The sequence below is a fragment of the Puma concolor genome, chromosome B3, assembly GCF_028749965.1.
Source record: "Puma concolor isolate L17-30 chromosome B3, mPumCon1.1.hap2, whole genome shotgun sequence".
Lineage (NCBI taxonomy): Eukaryota > Metazoa > Chordata > Mammalia > Carnivora > Felidae > Puma > Puma concolor.
In genome coordinates, this window is record NC_141672.1 from 46,114,715 (window position 1) to 46,140,795 (window position 26,081).

The 26,081-nt window shown below is 40.4% G+C and overlaps 1 long non-coding RNA gene and 1 other non-coding gene across 2 annotated transcripts in view; both read left to right on the forward strand.

The window, feature by feature from the left end:
- Window positions 1-22,254, forward strand: part of LOC147579948 (uncharacterized) — a 40,761-nt gene extending 18,507 nt beyond the window's left edge. Inside the window, exon 3 of the long non-coding RNA XR_015252359.1 lies at window positions 15,656-22,254. This is a non-coding gene — a long non-coding RNA (uncharacterized LOC147579948). The remainder of the gene's footprint in view (window positions 1-15,655) is intronic.
- On the forward strand, window positions 16,533-16,642 carry LOC112856584 (U6 spliceosomal RNA). Its single transcript, XR_003223148.1, has one exon. It is a non-coding gene; the product is annotated as a U6 spliceosomal RNA (small nuclear RNA).
- Window positions 22,255-26,081: the final 3,827 nt, after the last annotated feature.

Sequence of the window (26,081 nt, forward strand, 5' to 3'; positions counted from 1 at the left end):
AGATGCTGCCTGCCTGGATTTCTCAGATCCATCCCTGGTCTATCCTGTCCTGATACCACCTAGCCTGGCCTGATACCTCTGGGCTATGTCAGTTTTACTATTGAAATAATCTCTGATATCTCCAGCTCCAGGCAAGTCAGTCTTCTTAAACCTAACCTTTGATTATGTTACATCTGCTCTGAAACCATCAGTGACTCCCATGGCCTCTGAATTCAAATGAAACCTTAGCCTGAGGGTCTCAGCTTGACATGATGTAGCCTAGCCCACCTTTTAAGTTTCATCTTTCTTCCCACCAGTGTGTAACATACCAGCCTTAGTGGCTCTACCCTCAGTGGACTAATTGCATTCCTTGAATATGTTCTTTCCTTCTTGTGTCCTTTGCTCTTGCTGAACTTTAATGGAATTTCAGCATAGAAAGTTAGAGGAATATGGAAAAAGATGACTGAAGGAACATGAACAAAGACATAGATGGGAGTGGGGAGTGGAGACCAGAGAGGGGACATGTCTGGTTACTGGATATTGGGCACTTAGAATTCCAGAATCATAGCTCCTAGAAAGGAAGCTAACTGGATCATCTGGTCTACCCCTGGCCTTCAGGCTGGGAAAATATTTTTGTTTCCATTCTATAAATTAGACGGTCAAGGCCCAGAGAGTTTAAGTGTGTTTAGACACACAAATTGGGGTCATCCTATAGAATCCTTTAAAGCCAGATTAAAACGTATAGTAAGTTCAGTCACTGATGGGGAATATGGAAAGCTCTCACTGGGGCAATGACATAATTAGAACTATTTGGGGCAGTATTTTCAAACTGTGGGATATGGCCCATTAGTGGGTCACAAAGTCAATTTCTTGGGTCATAAATTTAAAAATGTCAGAGTACAGCATTGTTTTGTAAGTTTTATATGTGTGTACTGGGTTGTGAAGTAAAATATATTTCTTATTGAGTGTCATGGCCAAAAAAGTTTTAAAGCCCCAGTTTTAGGAAGATTTGTCTGGTGGCAAATCATAGGCTGAATTATAGGTGCAAGGGAGGAAACTTGAGGCAGGGAATTCTAGTTGGGATGTCATAGCCTAAGTAGACAGTAAGAAGGATCTAGATGGGAAGGAGAAGCCATGGGAAAGGAAAGGAGGGGAAGGCATGAAAGATTCTGTGGGGTAAGAGTCTCAGGATGTGAGGATTAAGATTGTGGGGGCTCAGAGGGAGGGGAAAAAGACAGTCAGGGTTGACTGAAAGTCATACTCAGGTGCTTGGGAAAATGCTGATGCCCATATCCAAGGAGGGAAGTTGGGTGAAGGAGCTGGTTTGAGGACCAGCATGAAAGACAGATGGAAAGACACACAACCACCATCAGGTATTAGATCAGTCAGGTTCCCACTGAAGAACCCACTGAGATGGTTCCAATGCAAAGACCTGAAGGAAGGGAGGACTTCCAGAGCTGTTGGCAGGCTGAGGGGAGCCAACTTGCATGATGAGGAACCCTAGATTAACCACAGTAGGAAGTTCTTCCTGTCAGATTCCTCTGCAACCCAAGCTTACAGGGCACCACCTCTCTACTCTTCTACCCTCCCACCCCTGAGATGAGTCCACGACTGCTCATTGGTTTGTCACTACCATTACTCCTACTGTAATGAAAGTCTATTATGTCTACCCTCACCATCACCACAGGCAAACTTCTGTTGAATCCTCATCTTGTGCCAAAGGCTTTACATGTGTGATTTCATTTAATCACATTTACCTCTTGAGTTGGTCCTATCATTCTTCCAACATTACAGATAAAGAAGTAGAAACTCAAGGACACTTAAAAACCAAGTTCACACAATTAGTAAGTGGCAAAGCTGTAATATAAAGCCAGGAAGTCTGATTTCTTGACCACTCTTAATCACTGCAATGCACCGCTGATTACTGAGAAATAGAAGATAACAAAGGTAGCAAATGACAGGGCAGTTAACCAGAGCGAAACTTAGTTTATAGTAGCTGGTGATGTCATACTTTGATGCAAGTAGGACCAGGCATCTTGTGTTCCTGCATCCCTAATTCCTTTGTAGAAGCTCTAGTGGGACTTGTTGGTTTAGGTTTTATCTAGAAAATCATCCTCCTACTCATCCACTGCCTCAGGGTTGGATACTAGAGTCATAATCTCCAATTTCAGACAGGGGAGGGATTGGGTTGCCCTAGTTGTCTGACTGTGGCCTGTGCAGCCTCTTCCAGAAACTTCTCAGATTTCACTCTGGTTAGGGCCTCTTGGTTGCCTTTTGGCCCTTGTGCTCTGAAGTTGTTTGAATCTAATCTAGGTTGGGAGCCCAGGGATTCTTCTCAGGGCCTCAGGTCCCCACACCAACTAGAGTTGGCCTTCTTTGCTTGGACCAGCTCCTGTCCCTGTGCAATGTGCCTGTGATGTGTGTTACCCAACCAAGGGTTAAGATTGGTTCTGCCTTAAGTCAAACTTCAGACAGTCTGAGTAGCTTTCTGGATCTTACTTTTCCAGCAGCTGAGTGGCCCCAGCCAGTATCCTAGGACCTGTCTGCCTTCCACCTGTACCTCCAACATTCTCCAGCTGACCTTCTTATACATTCACTAGATCTAAACTGCTCACTAGGCCCTTTTCTCAAGTTGGAAGGGCCTGACATCCTATTTGGCTCATTGATGTGAGTCCTGTGAGGATTAAGCAAGGCTTCCCTAGCTCATGCCCAAAGCTCCACGTTCTCTCCAAGCTGCCTTCTGATGACTCATTGCCCTCATGTCCAGGCCTTCCTACCCTACTTTATTTTAGGAAATGACTTTTGAAAATGGTCTAATTTTTTTCTTTAACAATAGAAAAGTATGGCACAAAAACAGACACATAGACCAATGGAATAGAATAGAAACCCCAGAACTAGACCCACAAACGTATGGCCAACTAATCTTTGACAAAGCAGGAAAGAACATCCAATGGAAAAAAGACAGTCTCTTTAACAAATGGTGCTGGGAGAACTGGACAGCAACATGCAGAAGAATGAAACTAGACCACTTTCTTACACCATTCACAAAAATAAACTCAAAATGGATGAAGGACCTGAATGTGAGACAGGAAACCATCAAAACCCTAGAGGAGAAAGCAGGAAAAGACCTCTCTGACTCAGCCGTAGCAATCTCTTACTCGACACATCCCCAAAGGCAAGGGAATTAAAAGCAAAAATGAATTACTGGGACCTTATGAAGATAAAAAGCTTCTGCACAGCAAAGGAAACAACCAACAAAACTAAAAGGCAACCAACGGAATGGGAAAAGATATTTGCAAATGACATATCAGACAAAGGGCTAGTATCCAAAATCTATAAAGAGCTCACCAAACTCCACACCCGAAAAACAATAGAAAAGTAATGTTTACCCACAGGGAGCAAGAATGATAATCCCCAAATGCTAGTAATCACACACACACACACACACACACACACACACACTCAAAAAAGGAGCTTTCTAAAACCAGTTTTACAAGGAAGGGCACAGATAAGGCTCTCCTGGTGAAGGTGGTGGAGTGGTAACTACAGTAAAACTTTGGTTTGTGAGCCTAATTCACTCCGGAAACATGCTTGTAATCCAAAGTGCTCATTTATCAAATCAAATTTCCCCATAAGAAATAATGGAAACTCAGATGATTCATTCCACAAAAATATTCATATAAAAATGATTATAATACTGTAATATAATACAAAATAATAAAATACAAAATATAAAGAAAAACAAATTAAGCTGCACTTACCTTTGAAAACCTTTGTAGCTGGTGTAAGGGAGACAAGAGAGAGGAGGGTTATTGTGTAGGACAACTTTCACTATCACTAATGGAATCACTGCTATATATCAGCTCAATGGAATTTTTCTGCACGGGGGCCACTGTATACGCTCACACAGTATTAAACTCTTGTCATATAGTGTATTTAATGTAACTGGCAATAAGGCAGCAGAGGAAAGGGTCTATATCTGCAAGCCGCCTGACCTAGAATGAAGCAAAGCATTCCTAAGCTTACTCTTGTATGGAAAAGCAAAGGACTGTCCATAGGTGCTTTGAAGTGACAAAAAATACACTAGTGCCAGTTGTGGGCATCTTCCAACATTCTGAAAAATCACCGATTTCTGCCAAACACCATGGCCTGAGACTGAGCATCTGAGCATGAGAGACGATCACCCACAGTCCCACAGCAAGAGAGACAGAGAGAGAAGAACCATTGTGATCATGTGATGTTCAGCATACATACTACTCCTATTGCAAGACATTTCTTGTTTATCAAGTTAAAATTAATCAGAAATGTTTGCTCATCTTGTGGAACAACTGCAGAACAAATTACCTGCAACCCAAGGTTTTACCGTACTTTTTTCCATTGCTTCCGCAAGTAGAGAAAGTGCTTCCAACTGGACAGGAAAAAAACAGGGCAGTTCAGAACAATGTAAGCCTGAGGTAAATGGCTGTCAGGAAGAAAAAATCTAGCTACTTTAAGGGCCAAGTCTCTCTGCCCAGACAAATTATGTCCTAGGATGTGGGTTACAAACATTTTATTAGTATAAGTTCTTCAGACAAATCTTAAATGAACCCTAATTTAAAAATATTTACAAGATAATTTGTATATATTTTAAGTTAGAATTTACTTAGCATTCAATTATAAAGTTAATATATGAAGGAAAATTACTGTTTTGATGAATACCAAAGTTCAAAATAATTAATAGGGGCGCCTGGGTGGCTCAGTCAGTTAGGCATCCGACTTCAGTTCAGGTCATGATCTCACCATTCATGAGTTCGGGCCCTGCGTCGAGCTCTGTGCTGACAGCTCAGAGCCTGAAGGCTGTTTCGGATTCTGTGTCTCCCTCTCTGCCCCTCCCCCGCTCATGCTGTGTCTCTCTGTCTCTGAAAAATGAATAAACCTTAAAAAATTAAAAAAAAAATTAATATAGATATAACGATTGCCAAGCTTGGCATTTAATTCACTTGTATATATAATTTTAGTTGCAAAGAGTAAAACAGATATATATATTTTTTAAATCAGTTTGCTTTGTCATCTATTGTATAAACAGACCCAGAAGTTTGAAAAAGGAATACCAAAACATTTTTAATTTCTAAATCAAATCATTAAGATTGTTGAATTTCTTGTCTTAGATACAGAAATGGAATATCCAACACTTTTTTAATTTTTTTTTTAAAAATTTTTTTTTTCAACGTTTATTTATTTTTGGGACAGAGAGAGACAGAGCATGAACGGGGGAGGGGCAGAGAGAGAGGGAGACACAGAATCGGAAACAGGCTCCAGGCTCTGAGCCATCAGCCCAGAGCCTGACGCGGGGCTCGAACTCCCGGACCGCGAGATCGTGACCTGGCTGAAGTCGGACGCTTAACCGACTGCGCCACCCAGGCGCCCCCCAACACTTTTTTTAATGCTTATTTACTTATTTTGATAGAGAGAGAGAAAGAGAGAGAGTGCGAGAAGGGGAGGGGCACAGAGAGAGGGAGAGAGGGAAAGAATCCCAAACAGACTCCATGCTACCAGCACAGCACCGGATGCAGGGCTCAAACCTATGAACTGTGAGATCATGACCTGAGCTGAAGTCAAGAGTCGGATGCTTAACCGACTGAGCCACTCAGGTACTCCTACCCAACACTTTTTATAAGCAGGAGAGCCATGTGGCAGGTTATGCATTTGTTTGAAAGCCCACTGAGACCTAACATGGACCAAATAGGTGCTTTTGAGCCTTGTGTGACAGTTGACCGAGCACTGCATTCTTGGGACAGACACAAAAGGCCAGTGCATACCCATAAGCTTCGTAATCAATGACCTGACTAACTAGTCTATGGTGATAGAGTCAGATTAGTGGTGGGAGGGTAGCAAGGGCTAATGACTTTGAAAGGGGAACAAGGGAACTTTCTGAAATGCTAAACATTGTGTAAACCTTGATATAGGTAGTAGTTGTATGGAGTGCATATATGTGAAAATTCATGAGCTGTACCCTTAAGAATTGTGCATTTTAACTGTAGACAAATTATACTTCAAGTTCCTGTTAGCCGAAAGACAGAAAGAGAGAGAGAGAGGAAAGGAGGGAGGGACCAAGATTTGCTCAAAAATCTGTCAGCAGAAATTTATGTGCTAGTGTTTCTATTGTGCTATGTGTTTTAATTTGGTAGCTAGCTAACATTTTTTTTTTTAAAGTAGGTTCTGCCCAACATGTGGCTTGAACTCACAACTCTGAGATCAAGAATTGCATGCTCTACCAACTGAGCCATCCAGGTGTCCTGTGTATGTTTTTAATTATAGTTTTAAAAAATAGTTTAAAATGTTTTTTTAAAATGGAATCCAAGTATACAGTTGACCCTTGAACAACACAGTGGTTAGAGGCACTGACCTCCTGTGCAGTCGAAAATCCACGTATAACTTTTGACTCCTTAAAACTTAACTACTAATATCCTACTATTGACCAGAAGCCTTACCAATAATATCAACAGTCAACCAGCACATATTTAGTGTGTTATATATATTAGGTACTGTATCCTTAACATAAAGTATGCTAGAGAAAGGAAAATGTTATTAAAATCATAAGGGAGAGAAAATATATTTACAGTACTGTACTGTATTTATTGAAAAAAATATCTGTGTGTAAGTGGACCCACATAGTTCAAACTCATGTTGTTCAAAGGTCAACTGTATAAAAAAATAAAATTCAAATCAAATAAAATTAAGAGATGAAAGTCAAATCATGACCTCTCAGTCACTCCTGGCAATCTTTGACAAATCAGGAAAGATGTAAGAAGCACTGGGTGACCAGGGATGACAAAGAACAGTATGCACAGACCCATAGAAAGCACATCAGCTTTTGTACATACAAATTGGCTTCAAATCCTAATTCTGCCAGTTACCTAAGGTCTGGTAGCTAGTACCCTATCAAATACAGAGCACCAGTTTTTTCATCTGTAAAATGGGGACAATACCACCTGCCTCAGAGTTGTTGGGGGAGTAAGGGAGAACATAGCTAAAGTGTCCAGCACACTTAGCTGCCCCCACCCAAATGCTAGTTCTCATCTCTTCTGTATCCCATAACAAAGTCAAATATACTGGACTGGGAAGGGATCTGACTGCCTTTAGAAAGTGTGCCTCTTAACTTGTTTTTCCAGAGGCAAAGATGGACTTGCGTCTGTCTGTCTGCAACCACACCCGGCCCTCCTTGCCACCAGTGACACATTTGCAAGATTGTATACAGGCCCCGGACAGAAACATTTAACACAAGTGGAGGTGCTGGCCATCCTTATTTTAGAGAGAAAATGACCAGAATGTGAGTACAGCAGATAAGCCAGCCCAGACCCTGGCCCCTCAACCACAGGAGCAGAACAGAAATCTGTTAAAGGATGGGGAGAATTTCTCTCATCTTCCTGGGTTTCTCCTTCCTTTTCTTCTCTGTCTCTCCCCAGCACAGCTCAGGAAGCAGGAGAAAAATACCCAAAGGCAAAAAGGCAGAGAGCATCTGTCTTCCTATACTTTGATGGTGAGAGTGAAAACAAGTGTCTCATGGCTTATTAAATGTCAGGTTTAAGATGTCTGGTTGGGGAGGTAGGGTGTGGCCATCACACCAGTGTGTTAGTCTTGGCATTTTTTGCTTCTTGCAGGATCCCACCTTTTGGTCTATTAGAAGCATTTCTTCATAAGGATGAACATTTAGTTTGGTCTCAGAGCCAGGTGTCTGCCTCCAGACCACTGCCTGAAAGGAATGGGTTTGAGCCTCAAAGAAAATAAGTTAGGCCTGGCTCAACTTGTCTGCATGACTCTTCTTGCTCCACTACACTTGCCTCTCAGGCTGCTGTTGGCCTCTAAGAAAATGGATCCTGGTCTTCCAGTTTCAGAGACTGAAGCAATTATACCCTGGAAACAGATCTCAGTTTCAAAGCACTTTTCCTCTTTGCCTGGGTTCTCAGGGGTAAGAAGGGCTACTTTCTGCTTCAGTAAATTCTATCCAGCTAGGAGTTCAAGACCAAGAGTAGTTAAGCCTGGAGACCAAAGGCTGGCAACACACTCACTTGGGTTCATGCCTTCCGTCTGCCAGGGCCTTCAGGTCCCAGAAGAGACCTCTTCCTCTGTTGTCCTGATCAGCTACAGGCTAACCTAACCTTGTGTAGTTCCAATCGGCCTCAGTTTGGAGCTGTGGTTCTGTATGCCTTTTATTTCACGTTCACAGTGCTGCTGAATGCCTTTGTGAACTGGCCTTGAAAAGTATTACAGAATCCACAGTTGAGATGTTCTCTGCCTGGACTCTGTTTGCTTGTTATGTTGCAAGAATGTGGTCCAACAGCCTCCACACCCTGATGACTCAGCCTAGCTCTAATGAGTTGTGTTTTCCAGGCCCTCCTAGGGAGACAGTGCCTTCTCTAGCGTTGGCTAGGCTACGTGCTGCCCCCCGCCCCCCACCCGGCCTCAGTAAGGGCTGCCTGGGAGTGAGCCTGGATGGTTGTTAGAAATGCTCCCCATAGGTAGGCAGAGGGAAAGGGAAGATGAATTCTGGTTCCACTCCCCAGTGTTGCAGTCACTCTTGGCCCTTCCCAGGCACAGCCAGGAGGTGTAAGTTAGAGGTTAGGAAGAACTTACATAATGGGATTGATTTTGAAGGGAGCAGGCAGAGTGGCTACCTCTTAGAGAAAAGGCAGTTGATAGCCACCTAAAGGTCATGTGAAGAAGCCTGTCTTACTTTCAGAGAATTGGTCTTTGATTTGTGGGGCATTCAATATGCTGGGGGAAAAAATCTGACTGTTAAGCTTCTGGGGGACAAATCAGAGGAAATTATATAATTAACAGTTCAGAGATTCTTAGAATCTTTGGCCAAAAAAAGAAATGACAGAGAAAAAATCACTGTGTTCTAGAGCCATGGCAGAAGGCCAAGCTTTGAATAATGGCCATAGAAGAGATATTAATGAATTATTTTTAAATGTATGCTTCTTTTTGGAAAGAAGTTGCTTAGGGAAAGTTTATGCCTTAATTACTCCTCTTACTAAAAGGGAAAATCTTAACTGATTATACCTTAAAATCTTTGAACCTTAAACTCTTTTACCAGATTTTAAAAGTTCAGGCCTCCTTGCAAAAATGCAAACGCATTTCTATTTCCTGATGGCTATAACAAAAGCAGAAGACTTAAACAAGAATCTGTTTTATGAAAAATTGAAATCTGAGCACAGTTCACACATTTACCAATGATTCTTCTCCGTTGCATCTGACACAAAACAGCTGTAAGGCCTCTCTGCTGTAAGGACAGGATGGCCCTGCCAGGAACTGCACCCAGCTTGTGGTCTAGTCGCTGACAGAATTTACATAATAGTACTGCCTGCCAACTTAAGCCTACACTGCAGGTACCCCCCCCCTCCCCCCACCCTTCCCTCCTGCAGGCACTGAAATGGTCACGCTTTGGGCTGGCTCTGGTCCTAGCAGGAAGCATAAGCCTCCGGGCTGCTGACCACACCCATACGTTTGTTTGCTTTGTTTCGTTTTGGGGGAGATCCTTTTATTTTGATATAATTTCAATTTTACTGAAAAATTGCATGAACAGTTCAAGGAACTTCTACAACTTATGATTTGTTTGTTTACACTTTTGCCTTATTTGCTTTATCATTCTCTCTTTTTCTCTCCCACTCTCCTCTCCTATTGAAGATGGAGATGTGCTCCTATTGGCTCCAGTATGAATTTTCCAAAAAGGCATTCTCTTAATAACTACAGTGCAGTTACACAATCAGGCAATTAAGCATTAATACAATACTACTATGTCTTTCATTAATTGCCCCCAAAATGTCCTTACTTTTTTTTCCCTCCCCTGAGGATCAAATCCAAGATTATACATAGCATTTAGTTGTCAGGTCTATTTATTTTCCTTTATTCTGGGACATTTCTTTAGCCTTTCATTGTGTTCTTGACCTTAACATTTAAAAAAAAAGTACAGGCCAGTTATTTTGTAGAATGTCTTTCAGTTTGGGTTTGCCTCATGTTTTCTCATGATTAGATTCAGGTTATGCATTTTTGGCAGGAATACCACAGAGTTGATAGTGTGCTCTTCTCCAAGCATCCTAATCGGGGGCATGTGATATAGGATATTGGTTTGTAACAATATAGAGATCTTAGCCCTGATGACTTGGTAGAGTGGTATCTGATGCTATGAAGTTATTATTTTTCTCTTTCATTAAGTCATTTGCTGGATACTTTACATCTCTGTAATTATCCTATTTATTTAAAGTTTTTATTTAAATTCCAGTTAGTTAACATACAATGTTATACTAGTTTCAGGTATGCAATGTAGTGATTCAACACTTCCATACATCACCCAGTGCTCATCATGGCAAGGTCACTCCTTAATCCCCATCACCTGTTTAACCCATTTCCTCACTCACCTCCACTCTGGTAACAATCAGTTTGTTCTCTGTTTCTTGATTTATCTCTGTCTCTTTTTCCCCCTATGATTATTTGTTCTGTTTCTTAAATTTCACATATGAGTGAAATCATATGCTATTTGTCTTTCTCTGAGTGACTTACTTTCCTTAGCATAATACACTCTAGCTCCATCTATGTCATTGCAAATGGCAAGATTTCATTCTTTTTTATGCTGAGTAATATTTCTTGATTATTATAGTTTGTAATATTCCATTGTGTGTATGTGTGTGTGTGTGTGTGTGTGTGTGTGTGTGTGTGTATAACTCATCTTCTTTATTCACTCATTAGTCAATGGACATTTGGGCTCTTTCCGTAATTCGGTTGCAGTACATAATGCTGCTCTAAACATCAGGGTGCATGTATCCCTTTGAATTAGTGTTTTTGTATTCTCTTCTTTTTTAATTTTTAAATTTTATTTATTTATTTTTGAGAGAGACAGAGACAGAGTGAGTGGGGGGAGGGGCAGAGAGAGAGGGAAAGAGAGAATCCCAAGCAGGCTTTGTACCACCAGCACAGAGCCCAATGTAGGCCTCAAACCCATGAAACCATGAAATCATAACCTGAGCTGAAACCAAGAGTTGGACACTTAACTGACTGAGCCACCCAGGCGCCCCAGTATTTTTTAATTCTTTGGGTAAATACCTAGTAGCAAAATTGCATATCCCTTTTTTTTTTTTTTTTTTTTAAGTAGGCTCAATGACCAATGTGGGACTTGAACTCATGACCCTGAGATCAAGGGTCACATGGTCTACCGACTGAGCCAGTCAGGCAACCCTGTAATTATCCTTTTTTAAATCAAATTTTTACTCATCCATTTTGGCATCCTCTGATGATTTTCTACAACTCTCATTTTGCATTCTACTGTAATAAAGAGGTTTCCCTTAACATTTATATCTATCTATCTATCTATCTATCTATCTATCTATCTATCTACCTATCTATCTATCTATATCAACATGATTCTTAGGCTATCAGTGGAGTACAATCCATTATAAATATTATTTATTTTGATGTTAAAATTGTTCCAGATTGGGGAGTGGGAGCCTTTTACTGCTGGCTCTTGAGTCTTTTTGAACATATTTTCATGATTCTTTGAGCATTTCCTTACCTTCTTGCAAAATAAGATGTTCCAGGCTCATCCTCTACTTTTCCTGCCCACAGCCCCAGAATAAGCCATTTCCCAAGAATCGCTAGTTCCTTTAGTGTGTAATGGTATTTAGAAACCAAGATCTGGGTGCTAAAAGTGCTCATTCTTACTGGTGTGTCACTGTTTCTAGGCCTCTTACCAGACAGAATTAGGTAATATTACATATACAAATGGAAATAGATACATATAGAGGCATAGATATATATTAGAAATATGTTGGAGATATATGTGACATAATATATATTTATTCTAATAACTCCAATTCTAATACAACAAATGCTTTTTCCATATTTGTAATTTCTTTCCCCAGCACTTAGAAATCTGGCTCCCATTAACCTCAAGGTCAAGAATACACAAATCGTAGTTTCAGAATTGCTAATCCCTAGCACCATTTAAAGTAAGCCTAATGAGAGTTTAATTAGTTTACAATTTTGAGGGGTAAAACTTAACATACATTAAAGTACACAAATCCCAAGTCTACAATTCAGTGACTTTCGATAAATGGATATACCTGTGTAACCCACACTTTTTTCAAGATATAAGACATTCATCTCTGTATCTTCTCAGGAAGTCCCCTCATGTTTCTTCCCAGTCAGCAACACCACCGTCCCCCAAACCAGAGGCAACCACTTTTCCAGTATTTTGCTTAGTCTGTAGACATCAGTTGGCTCCCCTGGATCTGAACACCCATCTTCAGCTTGGACCCTACTCTGTGCTCCCCCCTCGAGGCCTGTGCCACCACAGTACCTGGCCTTAGATTTTGTTTTGTCTACTCTTTCTTGGCAATGCCAGATTTGATTTCCAGTTCTGAGCTTCCAGTTCTGAGCTTCCAGTCTTTTCTGAGCCATGGTGCCAATGACTCTGCCCTTCCTCTGGGCTAGATGTTGATTTGTTCTTGCATTAGTCTACATTCCTCATTCCTTCTGGGCTTTTGATCCAGCCCCAAAGGACCTCTGGCCTGGAATGTGCTTCGAGGATCACACAATTTACTAAAGATAGTTTCATAAAAAGGCACATAATTTCATGAAAAGTCTCCTTCTTAAAATTTGGTAATATTGTCCCGTCTGGTCCTGCTTGATGCCTGGATTCTGAGCCACACATGTTCTTCTGTTTCTAAATCTTGCTTCCTTTCCCGACTTGGGTGACTGTCATAATCCTTCCTTCCCATGACAGCTGGAGCCAGAAGCTGGTGAGGCTTTTCTCATGAGGGTACCTTGTGAGCATGACTATGATAGAGAGAAACCATGTATCTTGTGAGTGTTTAGTACATGTGAAACCACTCAGCCCACCACCAAATGTGGCAAATGGCCAGTTTGGGGCACAGGAAGTGAAGGTGGGTGAGTCCCAAGCACCCTGCTTAATGCTTAATGCTTAATGCTTAATGCTTAATGCTTAATGCTTAATGAATAGCTCCCTTTCAGTAGTGTTCAGTCTAGCCAGAGCTATAGCATGTAGGGTAGAAACTAAGGTGAGGTCTCAGAACCAGGAAGTCACGCCCATGTTAATATTTAGAAAACAGTTGGGTTATAATAGCTTCTTTTCCAGGCTCCCTAATGAAAAGGGTTAGTGTGGTTCAATCATGAAAGCTTCTGAAAAGACTCTTTGACACAAAGGCTCTGAGCTCCACTCTTCATGTCGGCCCTTGATTATATTAGTAGTTTAATAAGCAGTTGCTTGTTCTGTCTTTTGTGTGCTTGGATCCCACCCCCCCCACGCCCCCAGCAAAGCTGTGAGCTCCTTGAGGGAGGTGACAGTGTTGGGCATTTTTCTGTCTTCCTCCTGTCCCAGCACCAGCTCCTTGTCAGGTGACAGGAGGTGTTCAGTAGGTACTTCTGACTTGAACTAAGTCTTAGTCACCTTAATGAGGTCATCCCTCCATAGTATCCCAATTCCTACTGTAGTACCAAGCACAGAGTAGGTACTCAAATTGGCTGAGTAAATCATGAACTAATTCCACTAAATTGTTGTCGAGTCAAAGTGTTATTCCTCTCAGGAGTCTATGTTTTAGAAGAGGGCAACAATGAATGGGCAATACTTAATAACCCAAGTGGAGTTAGCCTAATAGTGGAATTACAGGCAACACAGCACCAGATGAGGACATTTATAAGCAGGGAGCTCTTTGGTGCCCCACCAATCATGCCACATCACTATGTTACCCTTCTTCTGAGGTCCTCAGAATGTTGGGCCATAAAAGGATCGTTATATTCTGGTGATCAACCTTTTTTGCTGTCTGCCTTTCCTGAGCTTCTCTCTCCTATTCAATTTGCATTTGTTTCCTTTGGCCCAACAGCAAATTGGCTGCAGCACCTTCTCCTAAAGAGCCAGAATCTTTTTAGCGGTGAACCTCTTTTTTTTTTTTTTTTTTTAGTTTATTAATTTATTTTGAGAGGGAGAGCACACAAGCAGGAGAGGGGCAGAGAGAGAGGGAGAGAGAATTATGAGATCGTGTGGCTTGATCTCACGAACCATGAGATCAATGACCTGAGCTGAAATCAAGAGTCAGATGTTTAACCGACTGAGCCACCCAGGCACCCCTCATCATTACTACATTTTAACTGACTTTTGCAAATTTACATTACAATTTTAATTGTCACAAAATGTTCCATGGAGTACACCTGTTTAACCATTCACCTGACATTTGTTGAGCATTTAGTTTGCTTCTGATTTTTAGCTATACAAAAGGAAACATAATGAGAGAACTCTTCACATAAATTTTCCTTATTTGAGGCATTTTGCTTTTCACCAGGAGAAATTTCCAGAAGTTTTATTACTGGACAAAATAATATGAAACTATTTCAGACTCTTAATATTGTCCAACGACTTGTCAAAAGGTTCTTAACCAATTACACGCCTTCTGGAATGGATAAAATTTCTATTTTACCCAACGTTGGTCATTTGCTGACACAACAAAACATTTATTCTCTATTTCAACATATATGTCTATATTTGAGGTTTATATTTTTTCAAAGCTCCCCAGGCAATTCTAAGGTGGAATTTGGGTGGAGAGCCCCAGAAGGCTACACTAAAAGTTGCCAAGTGCTGTGGCACCTTTTCCCTCAGCCTCTGGAGATCCTGTGCTCTGATACAAAGGTCTAGGGAAAGAGCCCTGAGGCAATGGGCACCAAGGTAAAGAGGAGATTTCTTCATAAGGCTTAGGGCCAAGTAGGCCCAAGTCATCCTCCTGGGTCTTCTGAGGGAGGGGCCCTTCTCCTCTGGCTGCATAGAGTTAGAAGTGATCCAAAGAGAGCCAAGAGCACATGACCCCAAGGAGGGAGAACAGGAAGGGGGGAAAAAAGGAACTGTCCTGTATAATCAGGAGCTTGGAGTCTCTCTCCCAGCTCTCAGAGAGTCTACTTCCCAGCCCTTGGACCTGAGTCACAGAAGCTGCTAGCTGTGCTGATCACCCACATCAAATGTGCCTCCTCCATAACCCATTCCCATAGTCTTGTTTTTTTTAAGTTGCTTTTTCAAATTACAAAAGAACTATTATTGGTCCATCATAAACAAATAATATATAAATGAAAATTTCAATATTGGAAAGTTCTCCCTCACTTCCCTATTTCCATTCCCGTCCCCAGAGGTAACCTGATAATAATTTGGTGTGTATCTTTCTAGATCTTTTTCTAGTGGGTGTGAGACTGTGTGCATGCCTCAGGATTTTATAATACATAAATGGAATTACACTATATATAGTTTTCCCCATCCTGCCTTTATCATTTAACTTCAAGGTGTAGACCACCTTCTGTGTTAGTTAATATACAGCAGCCTCATTCTTTTTCATGGCTGCCTGATAATCCATGGTATATGACGATATCATATAATGAACACAGCTTGTTGCTGGTGGCTTCAGTTGCCTTTCATTTTTCTCTATAATGACAATGCTGCAATGAGCTTCTTTGTGTATATGTCTTTGTGTCATCTACCTGGCTTTGAGTGTTGCCACTGCCAGAAAATTCCTGGTGTTGGGCTCCAGGTATGCATACCCAGAGGATCTCTGCTACCTCCAGGATTCATTTAGACCCTGGAAGAACACCACCCTGGCTCAGTCCTGGCTTCTTCTCTCACCCTGTTATTCTGTGGTTGTGTTCACAGCATGCCCATGGACCAGCCACCAGAATTCCGACAACCCCACCATATGATGGAAAGGTGCAAAAAGTACAGCTGGTGTCCCTCTGGCCACTGGGAGGAAAGAAAGAGGGCCAGCTCCTTCACACATAATCCAATTGGAGAGAGTATGGAAGTGGTTATCTGTCTAAGTGGTTCTCAGTCTTTCTCCCCTGAGATAGAGTGTGGGACTGAAACAGCAGTGAATCACTGATGTAGAAGATACAAGAGCTGCAGTGGTGGTAGGAGCTCTCCAAAGCAGCTGAGAAAGTATGGTGTGTGTGTGTGTGTGTGTGTGTGTGTGTGTAACCCTGAACCAAATGTCCTTGGCCCATGGACAGAGATTGCCAACCCTTGATCTAATACGTTGTTGTACTTTTGTCTTTTAAGGTTTTCAAACACCAGGGCACCTGGGTGGCTCAGTTAGTTGGGTGTCCGACTTCGGCTCAGGTCATGATCTCACGGTTCTTGAGTTCGAGCACCACGTTGGGCTCTGTGCTGACAGCTCAGAGCCTGGAACCTGCTTCTAATTCTGCGTGTTTCTCTCTCTCTCTGCCCCTCCCCTGCTTTCACTCTGTCTCTCTCTCTCAAAAATAAATTCTAAATTTTTTAAAAAATTAATAAAAAAAGATTTTTCAAACACCTTGTTCCTGCAAGAAGCAATAAGAGCTAATGGGAAGCAGACAGTACCCTGGGTTCCATCTCTCACTTCACTAGGGCCTGCCACAGTTTGGAACAGTTTTGATTGCTGCCCTATGCCCTCTTGTTTAGAGGTGCTGTCTGCACTCTGGGATGCAGGGGTTAGGTTTCTTATTTTTCCTGAAAAATGGTGCTAGTGTCATTGGCTGTTAAAAATGAGACAGGTGTGCTCGCTTTGGCAGCACATCTACTGAAAACACTGGAGCGACACAGACAAGATTAGCGTGGCCCCTGTTCAAGGGTGACAGGCAAACCTGTGAAACCTTCCATACAAAAATAAGAACTTTTAAAATGGGACATAGGCAAGAAAGCTTTTGCATTTGGATGAGATGTTTTCTGTGTTTGGCTTATCCTGCTTAGTTCTTTCTTCCTTACTTTATGGACACGCAAGAAAGAACACATGCTCATAGTATTGGAGGCAGGTGCTGAACTTCCTAGGTGGCAGCCCTCCTGAAATGTATTCTTGTATGCACAAATGCAAAGACCCTTGTTGACCTGCTCTCTCAATGCTTTGGAAACTCTGGGGAATGGTGATGTGGTCACTGTTAGAGCAACAAACAAATCTGGTGTAATTGAGGATAAGCTTCATGTGGGCAGTCCTGATGTTTGCTCACGGAAAGGTGATTCATTTAGACGAATCAGGGCTTTAAAATTGTTTTCTTGAAGTGTAACAGATACAGAAAAGTGCATGCACTGTAAATGTATGGCTTGGTGAATTTGTGCAAAGTGAACACACCTATGTTACCCTGGTAACCACTATGTAGATCAAAAAGTAGAATGTTAGAGTCACCCCAGAAGACCTCTGTACCCACTCCTCCCCCAGTTACTAGTCCTTTGAGGTATAACCAGTAACCTAACTTTCAACACTTTATATTTTTGCCTGTTTTTGAACTTTATGTATACTTGTGAAATTTATTCACATTTTGTGTAGATCTTCTTCACTTATTCTCATTGCTATATTGTATTCCATGATAGACATATGCCACAGATGGGGTGCCTGGGTGGCTCAGTTGCTTAAGCCTCTGACTCTGGAATTCAGCTCAGGTCAGGGGCTTGTGGGATCAAGCCCCGCTTTGGGCTCTTTGCTTACAGTGCAGAACCTGCTTGGGATTCTCTCTCCCTCTCTCTCTGCCCCTCCCTGGCTTGCATGTGCTCATGTGCCCTCTCTCTCAAAATAAGTAAGCATTAAAAAAAGAAATATGCCACAGTTTATTTATCCATTCTATGTTGATGGGGTTTTATTGCACACATTCCTACAAGTGGAATTATCAGCTCACAGTGTTTGCATATATGCATCTTTAATGGACCCTGGAATAGCAGTAAATGAGAGTTAGGGGTGTATTTTTTATTTTTTTAACTTAGAGAGAGAGAATAGGGGAGAGTGAGAGCGAGAGTACATGCGTGAGAGAGAATCTTAAGTAGGCTCCACGCTGATTGTGGAGCCTGATCCTGGGATCCTGACCTGAGCTGAAATCAAGAGTTGGTCAGACAGTCAACCAGACTGAGCCACCCAGGCGCCCCAGGAATGTATTTTTGGTAGGGGACAAAGCACAAAGCTAAGATCAGGCCCCAGGTTTCTGGTCTCCTTCCAGGCTTGGATTACAGAGGAGCCAGAGCAAGGCACTTAACCTCTGTGTTTCCTCAACTGTAAATTGGAAATAATTGGTACCTGCTCTATTACTTTCTGTGGGATGAAAAAGGCCTCTGCAAAATCTCAAGCTGCACAAATGGAAGCTCTCATTAAAATGGAAGCAGGGAAGGGGGATTTTTAATTATCAATGAGAACTAAAGAACAACTGTATTTATGTGGATTTCCATTCCCAATTAAGAATCCAGAGATTAGCTTAACTGCTCAGCTAGACTGAGTAGTATTGCCAAAGGGGCCTGCAGTGTTATTGTCTCAAACCCAAACACAGTAAGTAACTTCCCAGACCTATCCTGTGAATCTTGCTAGAAGTTTCCTCAACTGCCTGGAGCCCCAGGGGTCCTCCCAGTTCTTTCTCTTAGTTGCCAATGCCTCAGCTTTTTCTTTCCCCCTGCATCAGCTTGAGTTGGCCTACTCTGGGAAAAACTGGTTTGATGCTGCCTGACCAGACCAATTATAATGCACCAGGAAAGCAGAAGGACACCATCATCCCATGTCTTCCTGCGTTATTGAACATAAAGTGTGAATATTGTCAATGAGGTCCTTTGGTCTTACGGTACAACTAAAAGTTCACAGGCGTTTATTCTACCAAAGGTTGTGCTAAAATGAATCGGGGACTGTAAAATACAATAATTGAAAGTAGTGTCAACATTTTTTCTATCCTCCTAGTTCCCTTGCAGATGGTTGCACAAATGTTACACAAGTAGAAGGCAGTGCCCTCTTCTGGCCAATGCCACACTTGCATGGCTGTGGCTAAGAGGCTTGCCAACTCATGGGACTGGTTTTTCACTGGGTAACAGGCTCATCTTGGGGTTAGTCTTGAGTAAATCACATCTGGGGATCCACCCTCCCTTTCCTCTTCAAAAGAGAAAAATCAGAACTATGATAGTTACATTTTATGTGTGATTAACATTTAAATCAGTAGACTTTTTTACCTTCCATAATGTGGGTAGTTACCTTAAGAGCAAAAACTGAGGTTTCCTGAAGAAAAAGAAATTCTGCTTCAAGACTGCAAAATAGAAACCTGGGTGTTTCCAGCCTTCAGATTTTGAATACAAGACTACAACGTCAACTCTTCCCTGAATTTCTAGCTTGCCAGCCTGCTCTGCAAATTCCAGACTTGTCTGCCCCCACAATCGTGTGAGCCAATTCCTTAAAATAAATCTGTGAATGTGTGTGAGTGTGAGTGTGAGTGTGTGTGTGTGTGTGTGTGTGTGTATATCTTGTTGGTTTTGTTTCCCTGAAAACCCTAATACAAAACCTAACTCTAAAACCCATTTATATCAGTGACATCTCATTTGTATAAACATAAGGGGACATGAAGTATGGCAGCTGACCTGAGTTCAGGTTCAAGTCCCAGTAACATCTAATTTACTAGTTTCATGAACTAGCTACTTAATTATACTTAGCCTTGGTATCTTCATTTTTATAAAGGGGAAAATAGTAGCATTTACTGAATATGATGTTGTGAAGATTAAGAGAAAACATGTGCTTAGAATAGTGATTGGCTCAGTATAAGTACTCATTAATGTTAGTAGTTATTAATTATTTTTATTACTAAGGTCATAGAGGGAAGCTGCCAAAAAAAGGGTGATTTATAGAATGAGGGGTACATGGAAGGGTAGCTGGTCTCGTTCACTCCCCCACCCATTGTCTCCCTAGACTCTTAGGGAGACAGGCAGTCTCTGCTTTTCACAACCTGTTCTTGGGCAGTATTATAAAGCCATTTCTTGTAAAGTGTCCTAACTGTTCCCATAGGAACCCAATCAAGATTAAAAGTTGGATTCTGAATTAATGATTAAGTCATATATGAAACCATTATTATGTCACAAAAGTAAAGTTCAGTAAATCTTGGTAATCATTTAAAACAGTAAAACTATGTAAGTCCTAACACAGGGCTTCCATAAAATTTAATCTTCACTCCATGGTACAATTTACCAATTTAATTAGCAGTTTTGTTTGCCTTCTCACAATTTAGAAGGCCTTCTGTAAGATGATTTGGATCACTTTTCGGCCTTTTGGCTAAGATCAAGTGTTGTAAGATGATTTGGTTGGTCAAAACCTTGTTTTTAAAGCTAGCCAAGTGGTTATCTCCAAGTATACGGATTTGGGTTAATTTATATATATGTGTGTATTTATATATTTATCTCTGTGTTATTCAGTGATTCACCAGAAGGACCCACAGGACTCAACAGCAGGTTATATACTCACTAAGATTTATTATAGCAAAACGTATAGAGCAAAAGCAGTGGGAAAAAGATATGCACTCATGGGGTCCAGACATTCAACACAGACTTCAGTGTCTTTCCACACAGGAGTGTGGAGGCCACACAGGAGTACTCTTTCTTTCGCCATTAACTTCAGGGACATATATAGAATGTCTTTACCCAGAGAAGCCTGTTTGAGTCTCAGAGTCCAAGGCTTTTATAGGGGGCTGGTCACATAAGTATATCCTACTATGTATGCAACCAAATCTGGTAACCAAAACCCAACCCTAACAATGAAACTAGGTGCACATCATTGATCTTGATGTTTGTGCAAAGCACCCCTGAGAAGCACGTATGGTATGATCCATTGGTCCTGGTGTATGTAAGTCATCAACCACCAATATAAAGAACACTCTAAGGGCTGCCAAGGGTTAATCATGGGTCTCTTGAAGACATGTAAGGAGCAAGCAACCAGAAATGCTGTGTTAACTCTTTCCTCACAGTCTATATTTTCTGAAATGTCTATAATTAATGTCTATTACTTTGATAATCACAAAAGTATTGATATAAAGGCATCTGCCGTTAATGATTTTCCTTTCTAGTTATTTAATGGTGTTGTTTTATAATCTCAGTATAGTTCCCTGTAGTCAGCAAAGCTGCTGAGAGAAGTAAAGTCACCCTTCTAGACACTTCATGGATCCCCATCAGAGCCTTCATACTCTTTGGGAAAACCATAAAAACAGGCCAGGACAAAGCCTGTGAGACATAGAAGGAACCACAGCAACACCTAATTCAACTTCCCCATCTTAGAGATGAGGAAGTGGAAATACCGAGCAGTGAAAGGGCTCATCCCGGTTCTGAATCTTAGATCTTCTAATTAAAAACCTCTTTTGGAACTCCTGAAATGGGTCAAGGCAATGTCTGCTCAGTTGCTTCTGATGATTGTCTTAACATGGGCAGAAACTGGAGGAGCCCTGACTGGTGGGACTGCCTGAACTGAATGTGCATGGTCAATCTCCTTTAGTCTAGACAGAGGCTTCCTATCCTTCCCCAACCCCTTCCTTGTCCAGTGACTTGACAGAAGCACCAGGACTCTGTTATCCAGAGCATTGCCTATGCCACTAGGTCAATGGTCTAGTTTGGGACCTAGCAAGAGATTAGTTTAATCTTCACCAAATTTCCCCCTTTTCTCCCTTTCATTTACTCTCTTGTAGGCTGGAGGGTGGTATCTGTCTCTACACTGGACTCCAAATTCCTTGAGGGCCTTCTGGATCCAGGTTATATAGTGGTTATGATTATGGGTAATAAAGTCAAATGGTCCGAGGTTTGAATTCTGGCTTAACATCTCACTGGCTTGTGGGATTTGAGTGAGTTACTTAATGGGAATAATAGTACTTCCTTTATAAGGTTACTGGGAAGATGAAAGGAAGTAATAACTCTTAACTAGAATAGAATTTGGTATATAAAAATGTTCAATAAATATTGAATATTATTTTTTAAATAGGTACTTCATTTACTTTGGAAAACCCTGTTCTCTGATCTTTTTAATAGTTTTGTTGAGATAATTAACACACAATATACACTGTATGTATTTAAACTATAAAATGTCATAAGTTTTAACATGTACACACCTGTGAAACTATGCCCACAATCAAGTAAATGATCATATCCATACCCTCCCAAAAGTTACCTTATATCCTTTTGTAGTCCCTTTTCCTGTCCTCAGGCAATTGCTGTCTACTCTTTGCCTCTGCAGATTAGCTTGCATTTTCTAGAATTTCATACAGATGGAATCATATGGTATGCTCTTTTTTTTTTTTTTTTTTTTTTTTTGGCTTCTTTCATTCAGCATTATTTTGAGATTCATCCATGTTGTTGAGTGTATTGATTACTAGTATTCCATTGTTGAGGGTATCAGTTACTCAGTAGATGCACCACAATTTGTTTATCCATTCACTTACTGATGAACATTTGGGTTGTTTCCAGTTTTGAAGTATTAGAAATAAACTTCTAGAAATAAAACTTCCGTAAACATCTGTGTACATGTCTTTGCATAAACATATACTTTCTCCTTGGAAGTGAATGGGTGGGCCCTAATGTGGGTATGTTTAAATTTTTAAGAAATGACCAAATTATTTTCCAAGTAGTTGTACTATTTTGTATTTCCACCAGTAGCATGAGAGTTCCAGTAGCTCCGCATCATTGACAAGAGTTGGTATGGTTAGTCTTTTTAGTTTTAGATATTCTAATAGATGTGTAATGATACCTCTTTGTGATTATAATTTGAGTTTCCCTAATGACATTGTAAATGTGTTTTTGCCACCCATGTATCTTTTTGATGAATTGTCTGTTCAAATCATTTGCCTATTTTTAATTAGGGTGTTTGCTTTTCTTATTGTTGAGTTTTGAAACTTTTTGATATATTCTATATACAAGTCCTACATATGGTTTACAAATATTTTCTTTAAGTCCGTAACTAGTCTTTTTTTTTTTTTTTTTAATTTTTTTTTTCAACGTTTATTTATTTTTGGGACAGAGAGAGACAGAGCATGAACGGGGGAGGGGCAGAGAGAGAGGGAGGCACAGAATCGGAAACAGGCTCCAGGCTCTGAGCCATCAGCCCAGAGCCTGACGCGGGGCTCGAACTCACAGACCGCGAGATCGTGACCTGGCTGAAGTCGGACGCTTAACTGACTGCGCCACCCAGGCGCCCCATGTCCGTAACTAGTCTTATTATTCTCTTAATAGTGTCTCGAAGAAAAGAAGTTATTAATTGTAAAGAAGTACAATTTATCAATTTTTTGTTTTATGGATTGTGCTTTTGGTATTCTAATCCAAGGATCCTTTCTCTACTAAATCACTTTTACATGTTCACTGGAAATCAATTTACCATATATATGTTGGTCTATTTCCACACTCTGTTCTCCAGTGATCTGTTTTCATGCCAATACCATGCTATCTTGATTACTTAGCTTTCCAAATTTGTCTAGCTATTTTATGTCTTTTTCATTTCCAAATGAATTTTACTAAAAAAAATTTTTTTTTTTTTTGGAGAAAGAGAATGGGGGAGGAGCAGAGGGAGTGAGAGAGAATCTCAAGCAAGCTCCATGCTCAGCACAGAGTCCAACACAGGGCTCAATCCCAGGACTCTGGGATCATGACCTGAGCCGAAATCAAGAGTTGGACACCCAACCAACTGAGCCACCCATGAGCCCCTCCAAATAAATTTTAGAATTAGCTTGTCAATTTTTACATGAAAAAAACTGTTAGAGTTTTGACTAGGATAGCGTTGAATAAATTTAGGGAGAACTGTCTTCTTCACAGTATTAAGTCTTCTGGTCCATGAGTATAGAATATTTCTTTATTTATTGAGGTATTTATTAATTTATCTCAACTATATTTTATAGTTTTCAGAGTATAGGGCATACATATTTTGGTCAATTTATTGCTATGCATTTGATATATTTGGTAGTAGGGTAAACAGTATTGTTTTTAATTTCAATTTCCAATTGTTTGCTAGTATATAAAAATACACTATTTTTATATATTGAACTTATATCCAGAAAACTTGCTAAAGCTCACTTATTATTTTTAATACTGATTTTTGTAGACTCCGTAAGATTTTCTGCATAGACAGTTATGTCATTTATGAATAGACAGTTTTATTACTTCCTTTCCAATCTAATCATCTTTTATTTCTTTTTCTTACCTTATTTCACTGGCTGGAACCAGTACAGTGTTGAATAGAAATGGTGAGAGTAGAAATCTTTGCCTTGTTTCTAATTTTAGAAAGAATGCAGTTTTTTTACCATTTAGTATAATGTTAGTTGTAGATGCCCTATAACCGGTTGAGGAAGTTTCCTTCTATTCCTAGTTGGCTAAGGTGTTTTTTTTTTTTTTTTTAAACCGAGAATTGATGTTGGATTTTGTCACATATTTTTCTGCATCTATTCATATGATTCTTTTTTGTCTTTAATATGGTAAATTACAAAGATTGATTTAATCATAGCTTTATTGAGATACAATTCACAGAGCATAAAGTTCACCCTTTTAGAGTGTACAATTCAGTGGATTTTACTATATTTGCAGAATTATGCATCTATCACCACAACCAAATCCCATAACATTTCATTATCCTAAAGGGAAACTCTGTTCCTATCAGGAGTCAGTCCCCATTTCCCCCACTCTCCCCAGGTCCTGGCAACCTGTATGGATTTGCCTATTCTGCACTTTAATATAAATGGAATCATATTCAATGTGGTCATTTGTGAATGGCTTCTTTCACTTGGCATAATGTTTTCAAGGTTCGTCTATGTTATGGCATGTATCAGTATTCCATTCATTCTTATGGCTAAATAATATTCTACTGTGAGGATATACCACATTTTGTTTAACCATTCGTCAGTTAATGGGCATTTTATTTGTTTCCACTTTTTAGCTATTATGAATAACGCTGCTGTGAACATTTGTTACAAGTGTTTGTGTCAACATATGTTTTCATTGCTCTTGAGTATATATACCTAGGAATAGAATTTCTGGGTCATATAAGTCACTCTGTTTCATCCTTTAGGGAATTGCCCCACTGTTTCCCAAAGTGGTTGTACTATTGTGAGAAGGTTCAATTTAACAGATAAGGCTATTTAGATTATTTATTTCTTCTTGAGTGAGTATTGGTAGTTTATGCCTTCCAAGGAATTTGTCCCTTTCATCAGTTGTTGAATTTATCAGCATAAAGTTGTTAATATTTCCTTAGTGTTCTTTTAGTGTCTTTATAATGTGTAGTAATGTCATCTCTCATTCTTACTATTGATAATTTGTGGGGGTTTTTCCTGATCAATGTAACCTACGTTTATCAATGTTATTGACTATGTATATTAGATATTTTAAAAATCTTTGTGTGTGTCACTCTGTCATGTGGAAAATTGAGTAGGCTCCAAGTACACCAGTAGGCAGGCTATCCTAGAGCTCATGAAATATAAAGGCTCACATACCCAATTGAAACGCATGGATCACACTTTTTATTAAATCAGTGTACAGCACTGTGAGAAGCAAGGCGGGGAGAATGGTCAAGTTAAACACTTAGGATAGGGAACAAGTGGCATCGATAGGACTATCCTGGGGCATACTATGTTATATGTATTCTATCTCAGCTGCATCAGCTTTTCCTGCTGCAGACATGAAGACTAGAGTTGAGGTTCAAACAAGTGGATCCTGGGTCAATGATACTTGCTCCGTTAGAGAGGTGCAATTAGTCAGAATTGTAGCTTGTCATATAGTCTGTTGAACAGCCATGGACGGCACGTGGAACACTAGTAGGTAACACTAGTGGGTGGTCGAATTAAGGACTCATGAATATTGATATATAATGTATCATTGAATATTTAGTGCCCAGGTGCCCTGCGGGTATGTTATTACCTCATGTACTCTTGGATCTTGTAGCCCTTTTCATTGATGTTTAATCCATACATGCTCTACTTACTAATTACTGATCTATACTTGATGTATCTTATGAGTTCATCCACCCATTTCTTTTCTTATCCTCTATAGAATTGAATATTTTGGAACTGTACATTGAATGCACTAAACCCTCCCCCTATTATTCCTTCTTTCTGTGACATAGTCACCTACTTTACACATACCACCCACTGAACAAGTGTTAAATAAAAAATAAGCAATACCCTCAGCTAGTATTGCCATAGAAACATACTTATTCAAACAAAGAGTTCCGGCAATTAAATACATATGGGAAATACTGGGTTTCTTTACAATAGGCCTTGTTAATGCCCTAATGCACTAACCTTTCTGTGAGTGGTACCTTTCTGTGAGTGGATATCACATGTACTGTCCTCAACCTATTGACTGA